Source organism: Rhamphochromis sp. 'chilingali', assembly GCF_963969265.1.
Source record: "Rhamphochromis sp. 'chilingali' genome assembly, chromosome: 7".
Taxonomy (NCBI): domain Eukaryota; kingdom Metazoa; phylum Chordata; class Actinopteri; order Cichliformes; family Cichlidae; genus Rhamphochromis; species Rhamphochromis sp. 'chilingali'.
In genome coordinates this window covers 36,716,611-36,722,610 of record NC_137934.1, presented here as the reverse complement: position 1 = coordinate 36,722,610, position 6,000 = coordinate 36,716,611, and the positions used below count along the sequence as shown (strand labels likewise).

The window sequence follows — 6,000 nt, the reverse complement described above, 5'->3', positions numbered from 1 at the left end:
CTGGTCTCCCCCCCCCCCAATTTGTGCTTAAAAAATGGCAGTCAAACCCTGCAAATATCAGAAACGTAACCTCTGGACTTTCAGTTACGATGGCAGATTGACCAGCTGTTAAAGGTATTCCTGCATCAGAATGAAGTTTCATTTTGACCTGCCCCTTAAAACTATTCAGGGTACACACCACACAAATCCTGAAATGAAGTCTCAACACACTTGCATAGCTTCAGTAAAACAAGTTGCAGTGAAAAACTCATCTTCCTTGGCCTAAACACACACACACAGAGCGCTTAAGCCAACTGAATTGGTGCCATGGATGAACCTCGGTGTCTGATCCTTGGAGCACAATGTCAACCTCCGTCAGCTTGGGGGCAGCATTGTCAAGCTGGTGTTTCAGCTCTGCAGAAATCTTTCTCTGGAGAAATAAACTAAAACTCAAAATTATCTGAGCCCACTGCTTCATTTTTAAAAGACAGTGGAGTTGAAGTTGTCTCCATGTGAACAAACACTCACTTTGTTAAATACTAAAGAATCTGAAAGACGTGTGTGTTTTAACTTTTCTTTTATTTGAATTAAACACTGCCTCCTACAGGCATTGATTGGCTTACATTTCTAAAACAAAGCCCTCAAAGGTACTTTTTGCAAATTGCAACTAAAACTTCATCCACCAGTGGGCAGTGTTTTTAATTTTTAAAAGGGCTGTTGCTGGTTTTTTTTTTTTTTTTTTTGACAGCTTGTTTTTTTAACTGCACCTTTCCCCTCATGAAGCTTTTCCTTTTCTCACACTGTTGTAAATAAAATTTTATTTTCATTGATAATAAATTTTACATTAACCTGCTGCACCATCTTATGGTACAGAATGGTATTACAGCAAAATATGGCCTGGGTCTATCTAAGCTGAACTTGGTCTCTCTCTTTAGCACGGTGCATAGGTGTTTTGGAGATTAAAAAAAAAACAACTAAACATAGTAGTTCTTCCACATTCTGTTGTTGGCTTTAGCTTGGAGGTTTTTTTTTCTTTGCTGCTGAGGTCAAGAGTTGGTTGACGTACTCTCAAGCGGAGATGTGCAGAAACAACATTTTCTGCACATCTCCGGTCTTCCATAAATAGATGACAACATTTCGGTGACGTGTGAATGTTGGAAGCACAGTGTGCCATCTACGACGGGCTCTCCACTCGGTGGGAAGGAATCCGCGTCGAGCTCTCTTGTTCGTTATTGTTTGGTTGAAGGTGTTCAAGAGTGCAACCTGTTTTTAGTTGTTTCTTAGGTTGTTTTTTTTTTTTTTTTTTTGCATGTTTAACAGGTATCACGGCATGTGGTCAAAATTCAAAGTATTCTCCCATAAAGAAAAAATTTCAAGTTTCCCACAACCCCTGAGTGGGGGAAGTGGAACCGGGAGGCTCGCAGGCCTTCTCAAAGCAGTAGTGTTGTCGCTGCGCAGACCTTCAGCAGGTTATAAAGACTAAATACAGTTTCAGGAGAGACCTCGCTTGTGGCGTTCTTGATCCAGTCCAGAATGATGAGGATCATGCTGCTGGACATGACCGTGATACAGATGAGGAGGAAGAGGCATGCCTAGAGAGCAAAATAAGATCACAGTTAGCTAATGTGTTCATTCACACCAAGTTAAATGAAACCTTTCACAGTTTAAGACGTGTAATTTGTTGTCTTTGGTTCAGTATAAAGCTAATTATCTTACTTTAGCTTAGCAATGCAGAAGATATAGTATTAGTTTGTTGCACTGTACTGTTTTGTAATTAAAAATATGATAATTAATGAAAAAACAAAACATAAGATTGTTTGCTTAATATGAAGTTAAACTAAAGGGCTAATTACTGCAGCTACAACCGTGTCGAATCCTTGGCAAGGAAACAAATAAGTGTAAAGTTCAAAAACGGTTCATTTCATCGAACTCCATCTTACCCCGATCTTTTGCCCAGACTTCATGGACTCTTTCTTGACCAGTCTGATGTAGAAAGCTGAAGGCAGGATGAAGATGAGCATGGCAGCAGCAGAAATGTCTGACATTGTAAAGACATTTGGCATTTTAGTCACAATCCTTTCTTTTACTGTTGCTCTTTAAGACGTTATTACAATATCTTGCATGCAGACATATACCTATAAGTCTAAAGATGGTGGGAACGAAAATAACCAGGGCATTTGTGCCAGCCAGCAAGAACACAGTGATGGTAGTGTGACGAACCCAGCTGAATCCCTTAGAAGGGCACAGGAGGTGGTTGACAGTGGTACGAATCTGCACAATGAGAAAGACACAGGGAGGTTATTCCACACGACCTATTATTTGTAGTAATTCATATTTTACAGTCCCTAACATTTTTTTCAAACTTACAGGGAAGAACAACATTTTTTCGTTACATGTATATTTAAGCAAAAGAGGTTTGCTTCCACACACACCACCTAAATTCTCTGGTGGCTTCTATGTTGTTTTAGGAGTATTTAAGTGGGTCAAACTAATATCATTTTGCAATGTCGACTCATCCCGACTACAAACTGGCAGGGTCGTTGAACTCTTCGTGAAGTTAACAACCATCTCTTTAGTCTTCTGAACATTTAGAGACAGGTTATTATTCTGACACCAGTCCACCAGGTCTTGTACCTCCTCTCTGTTTTCAGACTCACCGTTGCTGGAGATGAGACACACCACTGTTGTGTCATCTGCAAACTTGATGATGTGATTTGAGAATTACTGTGCAATACAGTCATGTGTTAGCAGGGTGAACAGCAGTGGACTAAGCACACAGCCCTGCGGCGAACCTGTACTCAGTCTGAGGACTTTGGAAGTATTATTTCCTATGAAGACAGACTGGGGCCTGTCAGTTAGGAAGTCCAAGATCCAATTGCAGAGAGTGATATCTATTGTCAGTAGGTCCAACTTCTTTACAAGCTTCTGGAGAATGACTGTGTTGAATGCTGAACTGAAGTCAATAAACAGCATTCTGACAAAAGTGTCCTTTTTGTCGAGGTGGGAGAGAGAAAGGTGAAGAGGAGACAAGATGGCATCATCTGTGGAACGGTTTGGGCGGTAAGCAAACTGTAGCGGGTCCAGATTCTTTGGAAGCTGAGTTTTCATGTGCCTCAATAGCAGCCTCTCAAAGCACTTTGTGATGATGGGTGTAAGTTCCACTGGTCAGTAGTGATTGAGGCAGATCACAGTGGACTTCTTTGGCCCTGGGATGAATGTTGTGGTTTTGAGGCATGCAGGTACCAGAGCTGAGCTCAGTGATGTATTCAAGATGTCCGTGAAGATGCCTGTGAACTGGTCAGCACGCTCCCAAAGCACCTGGTCAGTTATGTTGTCAGGTCCAGAAGCCTTTCATGGTTTTACTCTGCAAAGAAGCATTCAGTTTCTCTGGCAAAGAGGGATCACTGCTGCATGCCGGAGGTGTTGGCTTGTAGCACATGATTGTTTGAACGCCCTACCACATGCGCCGAGTGTCCTTTGAACCTGTGAAGTGTGTGTTGATTTTTTCTGCATACTCTCGCTTTGCCTGGTCTGCTCTGGCTGTAGTGTAAGCTTCCCTATTGTTGGACTTAAAGGCAGAGTCTTTGATTTTCATCAGGCTATGTAGCTTTGCAGAAAACCAGGGTTTATGGTTTGCACGTTTGATGACGATCTTGGAGACAGTGACATGCTCTATGCACTTCCTGATGTAGCTGGTCACTGAAGTTGTGTACTCCTCAGTTCAATTCAATTCAATTCAATTTTATTTATATAGCACCAAATCACAACAACAGTCGCCTCAAGGCGCTTTATATTGCACAGTAGATCGTACAATAATAGATACAGAGAAAAACCCAACAATCATATGACCCCCTATGAGCAAGCACTTTGGAGACAGTAGGAAGGAAAAACTCCCTTTTAACAGGAAGAAACCTCTGGCAGAACCAGGCTCAGGGAGGGGCGGGGCCATCTGCTGCGACTGGTTGGGGTGAGAGAAAAAAGACAGGATGAAAGACATGAGACTAATAACAGATATGATTCAATGCAGAGAGGTCTAGTAACACATAGTGAGTGAGAAAGGTGAGGAAAGAAAGGGAGGATTCAGGGTCACCTGGTCCAGCCCTAACTATATGCTTTAGCAAAAAGGAAAGTTTTAAGCCTAATCTTAAAAGTAGAGATAGTGTCTGTCTCCTGAATCCAAACTGGAAGCTGGTTCCACAGAAGAGGGGCCTGAAAACTGAAGGCTCTGCCTCCCATTCTACTTTTAAATAATCTAAGAACAACAAGTAGGCCTGCAGAGCGAGAGCGAAGTGCTCTAATAGGGTGATATGGTACTACAAGGTCATTAAGATAAGATGGGGCCTGATTATTTAAGATCTTGTATCTGAGGAGCAAGATTTTGAATTCAATTCTGGATTTAACAGGAAGCCAATGAAGGGAAGCCAAAACAGGAGAAATATGCTCTCTCTTTCTAGTCCCTGTCAGGACTCTTGCTGCAGCATTTTGGATTAGTTGAAGGCTTTTCAGCGAGTTTTTTGGACATCCTGATAATAATGAGTTACATTAGTCCAGCCTGGAAGTAATAAATGCATGAACTAGTTTTTCAGTGTCACTCTGAGACAGGATATTTCTAATTTTAGAGATTTTGCACAAATGGAAGAAATCAGTCTTACATACTTGTTTAATATGTGCGTTGAAGGACTTGTCTTGGTCAAAAATGACTCCAAGTTTCCTCACAGCGTTACTGGAGGCCAAGGTAATGCCATCCAGAGTAAGAATCTGGTTAGATACCATATTTCTAAGATTTTCAGGGCCGAGTCCAATAACCTCAGTTTTATCTGAATTAAGAAGCAGAAAGTTAGCGGCCATCCAGGTCTTTATGTCTTTAAGACATTCCTGCAGTTTAACTAATTGGTGTGTGTTACCTGGCTTCATGGACAGATAGAGTTGGGTGTCATCTGCATAGCAGTGAAAATGTATGCTATGTCTTCTAATGATACTGCCAAGGGGAAGCATGTATAATGTAAACAGAATTGGTCCTAGCACTGAACCCTGTGGAACTCCATAATTAACCTTGGTGTGTGTCAATGGAAAATTGTACTTAGTAGTCATTATAAGCTTTTAATGATATAAGTTTGCATATGATAGAATACTGCATTATGACCTTTTAGATGTGTTAGACTGTTGTTCACTACAAAAACTTGTTCTGTTCTCTTTCTTAGTTTCTTCCCACAGCGATAATAAGAGCTGAACCACTCTTGTCTCCACTCCCTTCTGAGTCCCACAACACACACACACACACACACACACACACACACACACACACACACACACACACACACACACACACACACCTGCATATGCACTAACATTCCTCTGTCTATGAACAGATGTATTCACTATTGTATTACTTTCTGTATATAAATAAAGACCAGAGTGGTAACAAAGCGCACTTCACAGGGCCCCCACTCTGATGTGAGCGCTCTGTGACCGCCCTTGCAACGTGTGTGTCTCCACTCTCTGACTCTCAGCTGAAGAAGTGTCATTTAGAATAAATCTCTTGACATTTATTTTGGTCCTTCGTAGCCGGGGCAGAAACATCAGAACTGTTATCTGTGACTCTGTTCCAGGATCCAGCACTGATTCCTGACGCCGTGGGAAGCCAGCACCGAAGTCTGTGCACAGCCCTCTTAGACGAGGACGAAAGCCCTGGGACGTGAATTCAGGTCCGGGCCGGTGTTTATAGTCTGGTCCACAGCGGTGGGATTTAGTCTGATGATCCGAAACACCACTGAGATGTCTGAGGGTGAGAAAACACTATTTTGGTCTAACCCGCCGTAAGGGTTTAAAGAAACGTGTAAAATAGGTTTAAGTTCACCAAAAGGACCTAAGTGTAGGCTGGTTTTAGAGGTAGCCGAAATTACTTCGTGACCAAATAGGTTTAAGTTAAATAAGCGCGCAAATGTCTATATGTGTGTATGTGTCTGGAAGTAAGTTGATTTTACAGCACAATACGCTGCTGAACTACTTCCATTTTTTGTT

General features: G+C 41.8%; 1 long non-coding RNA gene across 2 annotated transcripts in view; it reads right to left on the bottom strand.

Moving 5' to 3' along the window:
- The window catches only part of LOC308399700, a 45,119-nt gene continuing 39,119 nt past the window's right edge, over positions 1-6,000 (bottom strand). The window contains exons 2-4 of one of the 2 annotated variants that reach the window (XR_013972241.1): positions 2,115-2,250; positions 1,920-2,017; positions 1-1,571 (exon numbers count right to left, since the gene is read on the bottom strand). This is a non-coding gene — a long non-coding RNA (uncharacterized lncRNA). Of the gene's footprint in view, positions 1,572-1,919; positions 2,018-2,114; positions 4,275-6,000 lie in introns of those variants that run through there. The other variant, XR_013972242.1, reaches the window with a different exon arrangement.